This window comes from Marmota marmota, unplaced genomic scaffold (genome assembly GCF_001458135.2).
Source record: "Marmota marmota marmota unplaced genomic scaffold, marMar, whole genome shotgun sequence".
In the NCBI taxonomy this organism is placed as follows: domain Eukaryota; kingdom Metazoa; phylum Chordata; class Mammalia; order Rodentia; family Sciuridae; genus Marmota; species Marmota marmota.
The window spans coordinates 28,885,023-28,901,696 of NW_026000211.1; the positions used below are offsets into that span (position 1 = coordinate 28,885,023).

General features: G+C 37.5%; 1 protein-coding gene and 1 long non-coding RNA gene across 10 annotated transcripts in view; one reads left to right on the top strand and one right to left on the bottom strand.

The window, feature by feature from the left end:
• Marchf1 (membrane associated ring-CH-type finger 1) overlaps positions 1-16,674 on the top strand; it is a 732,725-nt gene that overhangs the window by 359,521 nt on the left and 356,530 nt on the right. The window lies entirely within an intron of this gene.
• LOC125612844 overlaps positions 15,513-16,674 on the bottom strand; it is a 12,338-nt gene continuing 11,176 nt past the window's right edge. Inside the window, exon 3 of the long non-coding RNA XR_007343325.1 lies at positions 15,513-16,210. This is a non-coding gene — a long non-coding RNA (uncharacterized LOC125612844). The remainder of the gene's footprint in view (positions 16,211-16,674) is intronic.

A 16,674-nucleotide genomic window follows, 5' to 3' on the forward strand; every position in this document is an offset into this window, starting at 1 on the left:
TTATTAGTATTAATTGAAGACAGTGTTTAGCAGACTTTTTCTGTAAAAGACCAGATAGTAAATATTTTTGGTTTTGTGGCTTATGGAGTATGTGTTTCTCATCCTCAAATCTGTCATTGCATTCTAAAAATAGCCATATCCAATACATACTCAAATGAATGTGAACATGTTCCAGTAAGACGTTATTTGTGAACACAATAAATTTCATACAATTATTTTACTCTTTTAAAAAAACATTTACAACAATAAAGGTCATTCTTAAATTTTGGATTACACAAAACAAGAAGTGGGCTATATTTGGTCTCCAGGCCATAGTTTCCTGACATCTAATATACACATTGAGTATCTGAATGCATATAGACAGTGGCTCAGTCTTGATTATGAATTTAATAAGAACCTGATTAGTTCCTGGCATCTAAACTATAACACTGGCATTATGAGGATTTTTATTATCATTACTGTTGATTTGAGAACAAAAACAGACTGAAGAGAAAGAGACAGAAGCAAAGAAAACTAAAAGTCATTGTGAATCTACCAAGTACTAAACACCATGTTTAGCGTTTTGCATGTTTCATCTTTAAGATGGCCCCAGGAAATACGTACCATTTAACACATGAGAAAACTTGAGGCTTAAAGAACTTTTCAAGGTCACACAGCAGCTAAATGTTGGAAGTAATTTTAGTCTGATTTAATCTGGCAATATTTTTTTTTATATATTCACACCAATAAACTCTAGCCAAATGACTTATCCAATAAAAATGCATGCTATATACTTAAGTGATTTATTTTTAGAGGAAGACAAGGGACAGGGTCCCAAGGAATGCAATATTTGTTTGGAACCTTGAAGTGGAGTTCTGTCAAGGAGCTCGAGGGTGGAGGAAGTCATCCAAATATAGAGATGAAAGTGGAGAGAACACAGTTGGGGTAAAAGATAGAGAATGACCAGCTTCCAATTTTCAGTGTTCATGTCATTCTTCATCTCATTCACTATTCATGCATCGTCCTCTTTCCCTATAATTTTCAATCTTTTGAGGCTGATGAAAGCAGATTGGTTCACATTCTTTCTTTTACTCATCTTTTTTTTTTTTCTGTTCTTAGCCTAAATTTTCAAAAAGTAAGCCCCAGAGCCGCTCACCTGGCACTTCTGAGTCCCTCAGACACATTTCAGATGGAGCCTCCTTTTCTCTGATGACTTCTGTATAAGCCTTTGGACCAATTATTCTTGGCACTGTGCAGTCATAAAAGACAAAGGAGGTAGCTGTCAGGTGTTGTGTCTTTCATACTCCACTGCCTTTTGTACTTCTTCAAAGCAGATTACAGCTGCATAGCTATTCAGATGTATGCAAATTATATCTGGTCACAGCATTTGAGCTTGATCATAATTACGACATAGGTGGAGTGGTGACTGTTTCATGAGTACAAACACACACCTTATGCAAACTCTCCTTTTGTCACACAGTGACTCTGCTCAGAAATACAATCCACATTTTTCTTTCAAGGACTCAGTCTCGTGTGTTTTATTATGTGCTTAATTTTTAGTCATTTTAATTATTCTTTATTCAGGAATCCCTCATAGCCCAAAGAGCCATCGAAGGACAATGAAGATGTTAGCACAGAATCTTTGCACTTGAGTTTAGAACCCATATTATGAAATGGCATGAAAAAAGTTATGCCCTATCGGAGACTTCACATCCTTACATTAGTGTTTTCTACAGTGTACAGCCTTACATAGGATAAAGAAAGAACAAAAGAGTATATAAAGAATTTCTTATAGATTAAATCTAAAATATCAGTGTTCAACTTTGATTCAAGAGATGGAAAATATGACTTTGTATTTAGAAGATCAAACTCAAATATATGTTTCTCGTGGCCTCATGCTTATTCATGGAAAAGCAAGCTATTTTCATGGGGTCTTAAAGAGGTAAGAGATCAATAGAATCTTTGTTGCTGCTAGTAACTATTTCCTGAGATTTAAGAAATGTTCTCTCCTTTATAAATTGAATTATGTTACAAAATAAAAAATAGAGAGGCACAGGCAGCAAATAATCCTAGAAAAAAATGTGACTTGTGTAATTCACAGTTTGTAGCATATTTGAAATGGAAACCTGGGGACTGCCTGCTTATGCAAATAGGGCTCTAACATATCATAAGCTATAGCTTATTGAAATAGCAAATATTTGGGGAGCTACAGCCAGGAGTACTACTCATATTTTCTAAATGATTCCTGGGGCTGATCGAAGCTGTCCCTGGATCTTTAAGCTCAGCCAACTTATCCATATAAACTTTCTATGCAGACGCTAGGAAGCAAGCTGTGAACATACAGTTCTTGCTTTGATAATCACCCTTGTCTCCTTGTTGCTTTACCTTTCTGATTTTTCTCTTGGTTCCCAGGTTTTGGTCCTAGCTCCCTTGGAGCCATTATTTCAAGGAAACCTTCAGCTAATCCCTCAGACATTCCTTATTTCTGGTATCTCTTAATTGCCTGAAGTTCACCCTTCTTCGAGGTTTTAGCTTTTGACCTATGTATTCTCCACCAGGAAGAATCCTGTTTTTACATAGACATATTTCTTCATTTTCTACTCTCCCTGCTTTACTGTAGGCTTACATCTGTGTTCATGATTATTTACGTCTACACAGCAAATCTACTTAATAGGAAAGAGTTCAGGACAAAGGTTAGTTTAAAGGTGGCAGAGGAAGAATGATGGTCGTTGATAAGTAGCTTTAAAAGACCAAGTTATAGATATGGTTAAAGAAAATGCAGTTGACAATTTGCCAAATGTGTTAGATTTCTATTACTATGACAAAATACTTGGGAAAAACAACTTAGAGGAGAAAAGATTTATTTTGGTTCCTGGTTACAATTCATGTTCAGATGGCTTCATTGTTTCTGGGCCCATGAGTGAAGCAGAACATCATGGCAAAGGGAAGCTGTTCCCTTCATGAAAGCTGGAAAGGAGAGAGAGAGAGAGAGAGAGAGGAGACAAGATAAAAATCCCCCAGGGCATGCCCCCAAGGGTCTATTCCCTTCAAGTAGGTTCCTCTTCCTACATTTCTACCACCTCCATTGAGTACATTCAGTTATGAGCCTGTGATGAATTAATCCATTAATGAGATCACAGCCCTCAAGATTCATTCATCTCCCCAAAGCCCCACCTCTGAACATTGGTGCATTGGGGACCAAGCCCTGAGCACCTGAGCCTTTGGGGGATATTCCAGATACAAACTATAACAGATGTAATAATCCTTTTTCTCCTTTTTTATTTCCTTTTTGCCTCTGTTAAAATCGATTTCTTCATTTCATGTCATGCATCTCAGTTGACATCTAGCTCATTTTTAGCATATCTTCAAAGTGAGTAAAGTAATAATCTCATCTGCTTTTTAAAAAATTATTTTTGATACCTGCTCTCTTCAATATATGTGACTCAATTCTGTCCAACCTATAGGGACTCAGCTTGATTTGATAGCAGTCATCCTGAGTTGCAACTGTCAGAATGGCCCCTGCGTAACCCTGATCTGTTTCCCCTGGATAGTTTCCCAGTGTATTCTAAGAAGACAAAACCATTAGAGTGGGGTGTGGGTCTTCACCATCAGATCCTGGTGCCATCAGAGCCAGGAATATGCCTGACATCCTTGATATTAGCTTGAGATAAACAGGGACATCCCAATTTGGATGAAGGTCATAAAAGAGCTTTCTGGACCTCTGTAAAAGCCCCCTCCTTATGATGCGGTTTATGGGGATGCACTGTTCCTGCTTCTGCCTGGAACCACACTCCTGTCAGGAAGCCCCTGGTAAGTTGCAGTCTTGCAGTTCTGGACTCTCTGCCTCTTTCCTCAGTCTTAGGGCACCTTCTGGCGTATTGTCATATACTGGGATAGGGTGGTTCCAGAACAGACTGCAATATCTCGGGCTTTCCCAGTAGCCATACTGATCTCTAAATTACCAGGAGTTACTTGGAACATTACCTTTCTGTACCATGTTCTCATGGAGCTCATATGAAGGCAAGGTTCTTTGAAATATCAAGAAAAAGCAGATTTCTGTAGATGGATTTCTTGGAAATTCACTTTTAATAAACTTACATGCTTATGCAATTCCAACAATCCTATAAATTAGTATATTTCATTGCTCTAAGGCAGTGTTTCCATTTAAATCCTATAATGTGCACTCATGTATCTTCATGGTGCCTTGGAACAGGTCAGTGGCTCCTGTGTTAGAATCTTTTTCTCCATTCTAAATCCCCAGACTCAGTGTTTCTGATTTGGGGCTTTATTATCTTCATTTATTATGCTGACCAGTGCCTTTTAAGGCTTTCACTTATTTACATTTTTTTACTTTAAGGGCTTCTCTTACTTCCTGAGGTTACCATGATATCTCTAAGTGGCTGCTGACTGCTCCATTAAATGTGGACACTTCCTCTCGTTTATTCTGATTTTCTGCTTTTTTTCTGCATTACATAATCATTGTAGCACTCTACTCAGGTTCTTAGGTTTTCTTCTGTCTTTGCTCTTGTTGTTTATTCCACTTTTCTCCACGTAAGTGTATCCTCCACATAATTTTACGCACAACTCGTTTTGCCTTTATTTCATTGTGTACATATCATCTCAAATAACTGGTGACTAATGTATATACTACTTGGTTTTACTAACTTTGTGATTTTTCCTAAACTTAATTGTAAATTTCATATAGGTGAGGAATTAACTTTTGTACCACAAAGCCTTAAAATACTAGACATGTAGTAATTTCTTAGACTAGTGAAAATAAATGTGCTGCCTGTACTATATTAGGACATCTGAAAATAGCTTAACTTCCAAGAAGTTGTATATTAGAAATTAGCTAATGATACTGTCTTATTTGACAGGAATATTGTTAATGAACCATTAAAACAAAATGTTCCATGCAATGCCACTTTAGGGCACTGATTATATTTAAAATGCCATTGTAGCCAGGTGCAGTGGTGCTCTTCTGTAATCCTAGCAGCTCAGGAGGCTGAGGCAGGACAATTGCAAGTTTAGGGCCAGACTCAGCAATTTAGTGAGGCCCTAAGCAATTTAGCAAGACCCTGTCTAAAATTCAAAAAAATAAAATGAAATAAAATATTAAAAAAAGGCTGAGGATGTAAGCTCAGTAGTTAAGCACCATTGTGTTCAGTCTCTGGTACCATAAATAAATAAATAAATGCCATTTTATGCTTTATGCCTTTATTATTATCAGCTGGATATTAGTTCTATACCCAGGTTTGTGATGTGCTGTAGTAGAAGATACAACATGGTAAAGAAGCAAAGTAGAATGGTCAAAAGGCAAAATGTGTAAACAGAAAGGAGTAGTGATGGTGGGGAATGAAATAGAGAAAGCCACTTTGGGGGAATATGCCTCATACCTTTAGAATGTTGATAGTAGTTGATGGAAATGGAAATATCAAATCATATGATTCTGCTTCTCCTAAGAAACTATAAAACTACCAAGCAGTGTGTAGTCCTCAGCCATGAAATAGGAACACAAGGCTAATGATCATAAATGAAAGGTAACTCAGAGCATACAGAATCAAACTTGGTTTCACCTTGCTTGTCTAAAAGGCAGGTGGCTTCTAGACAATGTAAACTACCACCACTACTACCACTAGTTCCCTCTCTTTTACTAAAAAAAAAAAAAAAAAAAAATACACCACAAATATATTTTGGAGTCTTGCAGATCTGAACTCTAAAATTCATGTTCCTTCATAACTCTTGGAGTTCATTTCCTTGCCCTCTGGTATTTTAAAGTCTGTCTGCATTCTTTGGCTCACAGCCCCACATCACTCCAACCATCATTTCATTTCACTCTTAACTCTGAACCTCCTATCTCCCTGTCATAAGAACCCTGTGATTCTTTTGGATCTACTTGGATAATCCAAGATAACCTCCCCCTTCAAGATTGGCAACTTAATCATATTACCCATATCCCTTTTGCCATGCACACCTTCAGGCATTAAGACCTGGCCATCACTGGGGTCATTATTTTGGCTACCATAACTAGTGAGTGTACTAAGGACCATAACTCATCCTTTTCCTACTCTAAGTACCTGGAGTAACACAAAAAACAACAAAGTCTGAGATTTTTAGATTTTTATTTATATCCCATAAGCTTGTATAGAAGGCACAGACTACTTCCATTTAGCAAATAGGTATTCTGTATTTAAGTACAGACCTGGATTTGGTAACATTTCCTAATGGTTTTAGGGGTAACATCTCAACAAAATGTTGCAGTGATATTTAAGGAGCAGTTTTTAAATAAATAATGCATATCCATCCCGTGGAAAATAGATCATGGGAAAAGGAATCATGTTTTAATTGCTGAGAAGGACCGAAATGCCACTGTATCATTAAAAGCATAGCTACAATCATACAAAGCTAGCAAGATTACTGAAAGCTAAATTAATGAACATTGATTGTATACTTGTGCTCAGCATAATCTAAAGCCTTTTGGGAACATAAAATGAATGGAAGCATGATCTTTTCCATCAATCTACTTAGGGATATTAGGTAGATATTCTTAAAAACTAAATTTCATTAGAAATTGGGAGTTGAACATGATTACTTGGGGCTAGAGGAGTTGAAAAACTTCCTTAGATTGTATTATTTATCTTTTAAAATAAATTTTATTATGTTTACTAGAGGAATAAAATTTAATATTATGAGATATAAATAGATTATAATAGAGTAAAGCAGACTATCATATCTATAATCTCACAGTTACCTTGCGTGATAAGCATAGCTGAAATCTATTTATTTAACAAAAATTCCCAATTCAATCTTATTTACGTTAGTCCTCATGTTGGACTTTAGATCTTTAAACTCCTACTTATCCACTATGTGGTATCCTTTGACCTGCATCTCCCCCATATCTTTCCCTGCCACCCCTTCTGGCTAGGACCAGTGTTTCATTCTTAAACTCTGTATATTTAGGCTCTTATAAAATTTTTACTTTTATTTTTCATTTTTTAAAATATTATTCTTAAATTGAGCCCTATAGATAGACTGGATGGGTGAAGAACACCAAGGACCAAAACTGATAAGCAGAACATTATGAAGAGAAAGCCAGGGCTAGAGGGGATTGACCTTACAGGTATGTTTTGGGTAGACACAGTGGGCTCAGGTCAAGTAAGGACAAGTGGAGGATCTGGGGCTTGATAATATATAGGACATTGAAAATCAATCAATTGAACAGGCCAGACCGTGGAATGCAAGGTTTCCCACACACATGTGCATAATAGAAAATACGTGTGGAAGGTATGGATGGGAAATGGTGAGGGTTTTTATTGTTTTGTTTTCCTCAATATACCAAGTGCCAACAATAGCATCAGATGTATATTTGTTAAATTTCACAGAACGAATGAGTTTAATTCATTTCATTTTTATAATTAATTCATTCTAATTAGGTATACATGAAAGAGTTTAATTCATTTTCCATATAATGTTTTTTATAACAAATCAGCTTTAAAATTCATGTTTTAGTGTAAATGATAAAACATTAGTTTGATGATATCTAGAATTAGGTATTTTATATATTATAAATATTTACAATATTTATATTTTACATTTTCAATAATACAGACCTAAGTAGTGGGTCTGGAGGTAGAGCACTCTTCCTTGACATTAGAAATGTGACTTGGATGAGCACTCTCAGCCTCCCCAAGGCAGACAGAAACTTTTTCTAGGTGAAAGCCTGTTATTTAACCTAATGGAGAAGCAGAGGATTCTACCAATTATTTGTGATATACCTACGATTGCATCACTTTTTTCATTGCAATATTTCATCCCTTGCAATATCAACATTACTCAATAAGTAGGAGTGCGCAGAGAAAATGTAATTTTCAATTAAATTCATATGCAAAATATTGAGTTGCTAATAATGAGCTAGTTTATGGAGCTAATGAAATATGCAATTGATGAAAAGATCTGTAATTGTAAAATTGCTGGAACTGAGTTCAATAATTCAGAAAGACTGAAGGCTTTTTTGCCAGTACCTTACCTATTAGACAGACTAATTTTAGAATGTGTTTTTTAAATATCATTTGAAAACTATTCTACTTGCACCCACTCACCTTAATCAACCCCAAACAGACTGAAAGCTATATCACATCAATATTTTGCTTATTATAAAATAACTCTCATTTTATATTACTTTATGAATTCTTTATCTCATTTTTCCTAATCACATCTAGTTTTCTGCTGTCCAATTAGAGACCTAAAATATTCCATAAGTTTTTATGAAAGAAAACCCCAGTGGGGAAATTGTATCTGGCCTACAGCCATGATTTCTGAGAAAATTAGGAGAAAGTTGACATTTCTGTAAAGTTATAGATACCAAGTATGGCATTATTGTCTTGAGATTATTGGGCACAGAGGGTAGTTAAGAGTTTTAGAGGCATCCCATATACCTGAAACAGCGTATGGGTGCTTCTCATCTGTGAAAAACAATATCACTTTGTACTTTACCTGTAGTCTTAGGGATGTACCATAAATACATGGTTGTATGGAGATGAAAGGAAAAGCCAGAAGCCTAGGAGTTTTTATGTCCAAGGGATGTCAATATTCAATTGACATAGATGAATATGATTTTCATCTGGTGGCTTTATCTGATGACTTTGGATTGACACTAACCTTACAAAACTTGAATCTGTCAAATCATCTTGGATACCTCTGGACATAGGACTTGAAAAGTAGAAAGTGTGCTAGATTTCTGGCCAAGAAATACATGTCCTAATTAAATTTCTGCCTGTAATTAATAGGACTTTGAGCAAGTTGCATTACTAGTATTGTCTCATTTTCCAAGAATTATAATTAGCATTTTTTTGAGCAGGTTTTTAGATGACTTCATGATTTAATCTTTCTCAGAGATGAGTACTTGGGAAAGACAAAGAGAAGAAGTAGGATTGAGCAGAGAAAAAGATGAAATGCAGTGTAAATCCAACACAGCCTTGATCAACCACATCAGCATTGCTCCACAACTGACTGAAATCACTGGTTGGTTTTTTTTTTTTTTTTGGTTTTTTTTTTTTTTTGGTCTTACTTGCTCACTCAGTCACTAGGCATAGATTTCCTCAGTAAAGGTATGATACCAGGCAAGAGAGATTTCTGCACCGAAGCAAAATTAAAGGAGGTTGCCGCAGTCCGGCTGCAGCAAAATAACCGAGGGGTGATGAGCAATTTGTGAAGACTGATACAGCAGGAGTGAGAGCTGTTTATTGTAGGACAACAGAGGTACTTATACACTCCACACAGTTTATCTTAATTAACATAAACTAGATACAGCAGTCAACCAATAAGGAATCTCCACACTTAATGGCTCGCTGGCTCCACCTCACAAACCACTCCCCCTGGCAAAATGCCAGGCGCCATCCTGACTTGTTTACAGACTCTAACAATTCCCCCTTTTGTTTAATTTAAATAACGACCATAGTGGTTTTTACACAAACACCATAAATAATCTGCTACAAGCAGAAGGGGAGGATACAAAATGCCACAATACCAAGCCAATTGATGGCTCCATGCAAGAAGCCCTTGGAAAAATTATACCAGCAATGACACTGTTAGCAAAGATACAGAGCTATAATTTGTTGTAGATTACAGTTTGTTGTCTCAGTCCAGGTAAAGCAGTGTCTCAAGAGATTAACTCACAGTCCAGGTAAATCACAGTCCAGGTAAGTTCTGCAGGCAGCTAGCTTGGTCCGAAGTTTCGTCTGGTTCTCAGCAACACTGGAAATTCTTCCACTTTCATTTTACCGGCACTGGGATGAAGGCAGGAACTCCAGCAATGCTGGCTAAAGAAAATCCTGTAGCATTCCACTAAGAAAACAACCTTCCGAACAATTCAGTATATTATCTCAAGGTTTTTTTTTACATTTGAAATAGGCCTTAATAGCGCTCATTACTCATTAGCTTCCAGGTGTGGGAGAACCATTGTAGTTACTGGCCTTGGAAATGATCAAACTTCAGGGACGCAGGCCATCTTCCGCCTACAGTGTCCCGGGCAGCCCCAGATGGCCCCCGAGGAGAGTCTGGGGAGTGTTCCAGACTCAAACTGCCACGGGGCACAGGGAGCAAGAGCCTGTGAGACTGTGCCTCCTGGTCAGGTCTGGATTTGGGCTCTCTCAGTGGCGTCCCGCTCCCGGGAGGGGGGCGGGGAAGAGCCTGCTGCTGCCTCTTGGAAAGCCCTTGCTGCGCCTTGACCCGCTCGCGCACGCACATGGCAGCCGCCGCGCCATTTCACGCACCCTCCGGTAACAAAAAGTATTCAGTAATAGCCTTTTGCTGCAACTTTTTTCCTGATAATCCTTCCTCCTCTGAACTTTCTTCTTTCTTACTAGAGTTCCTGGGCTTCCGTCAACACATGCCCTAACTGTTCTTGGTTCCACTGGGGTGCCTCTTTCCCTTAGTAATTTACTTCTCACCCCTTCCATATTTTCATCATAAAGACAATACAATACACTGAGACAAAACAAGACACAAATATACTGTATCAATCTTTTCCATTTTTTCGAAATGGCCATTTTTCCTCTTGCCCTGTCTGCCTAGGGATGAGCAGATTTGCTCCCGTCCTATCCTTCTAGGGACAGGCAGTTTTTTTTTTCCGTCACTTACCCCCGAGTGTCCCGGGGCTCCCCATAACGGGCCACCATCTGCCGCAGTATGGCTGCAGCAAAATAAGGGGGGGGGGAGGGTGACGATCAATTTGTGTAGATTCATACAGCAGGAGAGGGAGCCCTTTATTGTAGGATAGGAGTGGTATTTATACATTCCACACAGCTTATCTTAATTAACATAAACTAGATACAGCAGTCAACCAATAAGGAATCTCCACACTTAATGGCTCGCTGGCTCCACCTCACAAACCACTCCCCCTGGCAAAATGCCAGGAGCCATCCTGACTTGTTTACAGACTCTAACAGGAGGTGACAGAGACAGTATTCAGTCTCTAGCATACTGACCAGAACTTCACCTAGGAAAGGTCTCCCCTAAAGGACAGCATATTTCCACGTCTACCACCAAATCAGTAAGAGGCACATTGTAGTGAAGGGTTAGAGTAGGCATTTTGTATTAATGGTAATGTATAAATTATGAGATACTATGTAAGATTTAGCATTCTATAAATCTTGCTTATAATCATATTAAGCCCAGACTTCAGTTTCTGGGAAGACTCCAGAGTCAACTCAAGGACAGAGACATCTTGAGCAGCATAAACACTTAAAGGACACAAAGACTGGTATGTCCTTTAGTGGGTCTTTGGATTTTGTTTGATTAGAATCTATCTCCCTTTCTCTCCATGAACAGCACCTCAATTTTCTTTTGGAAAACTACTGGTCTCCTACAGTTATAGTCTGCTTCCTTCTGTCTGAGAGGTAGGCACCTAAACCTAGCTCAGTTGATGAGATGCATTTCCCTAGAATTTGGATTTGGGGAGGAGTGACAAAAGTAGCAAAGAAGATATAGAGGCTGATTTATTAAGATGGTGGCTGCTTGTCCTTGATCCTCTGCTCTTCCCTGGCTGCTGACATGTAACTATTAAACTTTTGTTTTGGTTCAGTGATTTGTATAACAGTATTTCTTCTTATTATTATTATTAGTTGATGAATGTTGGTTTGGGTTGATTGCAAAGAACCCTAATAACAATTAAGGTTTTACAAATAGTACTCATGCTAGTCTAAATAACAATAATAATAATAACTATGAGTTGATTTCTGATCCAATAAATGAAAGGTGAGAGGGAATTTCATCAAAATAAAGGAAAGATCAGTAGAGTCAACAAAAGGGATTGAGGAGGAGGAAGAAGGGAGTGAATCTGACTGACTTTTGAATGTAGATGCATGAATGTGGTGGGGTGGGTCCTGGCATCAGGTGTATCCTCAGGACCCTAATTAAAAATAATTTAAACTGTAAATGGATTAAAAAGGGATCAGTGGAGTGGAGGAATGGGAGTGGAGGTGGGAGAGGTGTGTGATGGTGACTGAATTGGAGCAGGTTGTGTTCCATGCTTTTGTGATTATGTCAAGGTATATCCTGGTGATGCATCCTAACTAAAAAGAATAACGAACGACAAAAAACTCCTAATTGTTACCTTTTCAGATAGTATTTATGCTAATCCCAAACAACAAAACAACAACAATAATAATGGGCTATGAGTTGCTTTCTGAGACAAAAATGTTAAAGGAACTAATATATTCATTTTGTTCTTTTTTTTTTTTTGGAGTAGAGTTCCAAATAAGTATGCTTCCACATTAAAAATAAAGTAATTTTTTTTTGTGGTGTAGAATCTAAAAGAATTAGTGAATAAGAGAAACAAAAAGACTGAACTGAGAAAAAATTATTTCAACTCATTGTAAAGAAAAGAAGTGTTCAAAAGAGATCCAGGGGAGGTAGTGAATTCTTCACCTGTAAGTCTTTTTGGTGAACTAAAAATTGAGGAAAAAATATCTTGCAAGGCCACAATGAGATAGATTCCCTTCAGTTCAGCCAACACAGTGTATTTCACCATTGCTGCACAATTACTTGGCAGGGACTTTATATGAGGCAGTTAAGCAGAAGTGTATTCAAAGTAAAAAAATCATTAAAATCCTTTCAAACATGGACTTTTATGATTCCCTGTGCCCATATAATAACTCACCTGTTTCATCTGTCTCTGGTTCTCAAGAGCACTGGCTTGTCAACATATGTAACATGGTCAGGAAGCTGCCTAACAGCCTCATAGGATACTCCTGCTGATCATCTTGATGTCAGTCTTAACAGGACTGACTGATGGAGGAATACCGTCTTCTTACCCAGGAAGACAGAAATCCTGAGTAGGGGGAGTAGTGATACCTGTGACTAATTTCATTGCTTCATTACTTTATACCACTGACCTTTGAGAATGACTTTCAAATCGGCTAGGGAGGATGTGGTCATTTTTCCAAGGAAACGATGATGTGGAGTCTTACAAATTCACAGATATCACACAAACTCAGGCAGTGACTTATAAAAGATGATAAAAAAGCAATAGAAAAGAAGCATGCTATTTCATTGTTCATGAAACCAAATGTGGCAGTTTTGTTGAGAACTTATTTCAAGTTTAACTACCCCTTCACACTAAATTGCATGTGCTGCATATTTAACTTGGGTTAAAAAGGAAACACAGAGAAGAAAGTTCTTTTGGTTTAAGGAGCATAGGATGGAAAGAAGTAGGCAAGTTTACTTAAACCCATAGACATTTTATTTAAAAGTGAAGGATTTCTGAGTAAAATAAGTTAACACTTCTAAAAATTGAATCATAAATTTAAATGGTAATTTTAAAACACTTTATAGCACTTACTATATGCCAAGCACCATTTTAACTGCTACAACATAGCGAATCCCTTAATCACTGCCACAGTTCTGTGACATAGATACTACTCTCCTTTTCTCAATGGTTACTGAAGTTCTCAGGTACACTGTTCTTTGGGGAAAAGAAACAGGAAATTGAGGAACTTCTCTACAGAACTTGTGGTAAAGGGAGATCCATCTGTTGGGCAGAATTTGGAATGGTATAAATGTATTTATATGTATTTTTGATACTTTGTGTGGATTGAGAAAGACCCAAAAAGGGCATCAAAAAAGGTAGCAAATAGAAGAATCAGGATTTGAAAGCAGGAGGAGTCATCTGGAATGCAAAAAGTTGTCCTAAACGTACATCCCCATATCTAATAAGACAGCTGTTTCCTAGCTAGTACTGCCTCTGCCATATTTAATCCTGTCTCAACACTTGCTCTTTTATTTTCATGATTCCTTAGAATGCTCTTTTCCTCCCTTTAACTTATTCTCCTAAATTCAGTGCCCAGCTCAGTTCTAACTCCTTCACAAAGCTTTTTTCAACAACTATAGGTAAGAATAGATTTACCTTATCTTTCACTCTTAACCATCAGTGTTGACATCTCATGACTCATTACTTAGAGAAATCATTGAGTGCTGGGGATGTTGCTCAGTGATAAAGTGCTTGCTTGCCTAGCATGCACAGGGCTCTAGGTTCAATCCCCTGCACCACAAGAAATCTTTGAAATATGTATTATTATTCATATTTTCAACTAAGTATAGGACATTCAGAGAAACTAAGTTGTCTTCTCAAGGTTACAAGCTGGTCTAGCACAGAAGGATTCAAGAATAAGACTTCTAAACCGAAATAAGGTGTGCTGTAATCATCTAATCTATTTTGTCTTCAGCTAGACTAGAAACTCCAAGGAAGAAAACGTCATGCTTTATACTGCTGTGTCTCCACAAGGTTTTTACGCTAATGTTTGGCAAAATAAATAAATAAATAAATAATATGAAAACAAGTATTTATGGAGTGTTTACTCCATGTCAAAATTAACTTTTCATCTCAAGTAATTCTTTTCACAACACTGAGCTGGGAAGTATTGTCACCCCTGTTTACAAACAAAGAAACTTCCTTTAGGAGTTAATCAACAAATAAATGCATACTATATGCTTCTTTTGAATCATTGAGTCATTTTGGTAAGGCATATTTACATCTTCATATACAGTTCAATATTTCATATTTTTATTAATGAGATGCATGACTATTTCATAATACTACAAAGGATCCCTATAAACAAATGTATGATTTGTGTCCTCTATGAACAGAGCACCTCTTGAAACAATGGATTTCCTAGAAGATGCCTTTAAGCTCCAAAGGTGGACCTAGAAGAAACATGTGAAACGTGTGCACACTCAACTTACTAGAGTATACACGTGTGTAGTTGGCATTTGCAGCTGTGCTGATGAATAAGCTGGTATTTTTCCTCCTGAGTATTTTTAGAGATATTTATAGAAATAGATGAATACATACATACACCAACACCAGCGCGGTAAAAATGGAATATATAAATAAATAAGACAGAACTTACAAATAATTTCCATAAACAGGTGGGTTGGACTCCTGTCTTAGGTCAGATTTTATAATAGAACACCACAGACTGGATAGCTTAGACAACAGAAGTTTATTTCTCACAGTTCTAGAAGATGGGAAGCCCAAGACCAAGGTACTGACAAAGCTGGTGTCTGGGAAGGTCACTCTTCTTCATTTGTAGACAGCCATCTTCTCATTGTATAGACCATAACTATTCATGTTAGCAGAAGTATTGGGGGCATGAAGTGCAAATGTGTATCCAGAATACAATATGGCAGTTGCAGTGAGGGCAAATTACTTTTTCTTCTCTGTTGGAAGACTTCCAATGATTTGACTGGCTTGTCCCAATTGGGAAAGGTACCATTTGGGGGCTTTGTATGGATCTCTGTTGTTAAACAGATCAAGCATTCTGGTGGTGGTAGCCAGATCTGCCTTGGTAAGAAATAATACATACTATCAACCAAAAATAGAGCTTCCATTCCTGCCACCTGACCATTCTGTGCTTCTCTTGTCATTCAAAGAACAAACAGGTAATTGTATTGGCTGGCCTGTTTCTGATAATGGAGAGAAATTGGATTAGTACTACTTGCACAAACTGCGGAATATGTCAGAGAACCCAGAAACCTAATGGCAAAAGTTAATGGAAAATTTTAGCACTCCCTACCTCAAAGATCTAGGACTGCTGAGGATTCAGGTCTTTTAGGGACAAAGATTTAGGTTACCCATACACTGCCAGTGACAAAGGGTATATGGGATTTATAGCAAAGGAAAGAAGTTACAAAAGTCAGCTTCAGCTTTGTGATCAACTACAATATGAGAACCCCAACAAGTAGGCATATTTTACATATTTAGGTATGAGAAATGTGAATGTGGATGTTTATGTGTGTATGTTTATTATTAGTTTTCTCTTCCCTTCATTGCCTTTATTATTTCATTTAGGTCTTGGTGGTTGGCATTTTAGTTCAAAATTTAGTTTTTAGATTTAAGAGTATTTCAGTGGGGTTGGGACTGTTAATAGAGAAGTAGTTGACATCACTAGAGTGGTGTAAACTAATGTCAGTAGAGATGGATATTGACAGTTCGGATTTTTTACCATTTTTTTGGTGGGTGGGAAAATGTGAGAGTGAATTAATTTATATGAATATCTTCACAATTTGCCATATAGAAACAAGTAGTTGGTCCTGTCTGGAAGTTCCAGGGTTATGTACATGACTGTCTTACATTCAGTCTTACATACTCTTCTTGGAGATGCTAAGTCTGAGCCCCGGAAACCATGTTTTCTTTCATCAGCTGATTTTCTGCTAGTGTCATCTAATTGGGGCACTGAAAGGAGATAGAAAGGCAGGAAGAAGAATGTTATTCCTGTCAGCATTGTTCTAGCAGATGATGTTTCACTCAGTCAACAGCAGTTTACATCTCAAGCTTCTTTAGTCTTCTCCAAAGACATCCTTAAGTAAGAATCAGGAGGACATAGACTGCATCTCCTCCTCAGAGGCGTCAGCCCCAGTTCCACTGTGCCCAACCCACAAGTGCCTGAAGTACTGTCATTAACCAAATATCTTGCCCTTCACGGATCTAAGTTTGATCTCCTTGTTCCTTCTCTGAGCTCCTAAGGTATTCATATTAGCCAGATGTATTATTCAAGTTTCTCCAGAGAAACTGAATCAATAGGATATGTATGCACACAGTGCTAGGGACCAAATTCAGTGCCTTTTGTATGCTAGGCAGGGGCTCAACCACTAAGCCACACCCTCAGCCCAGAAAGAGATTTATATATATATATATAT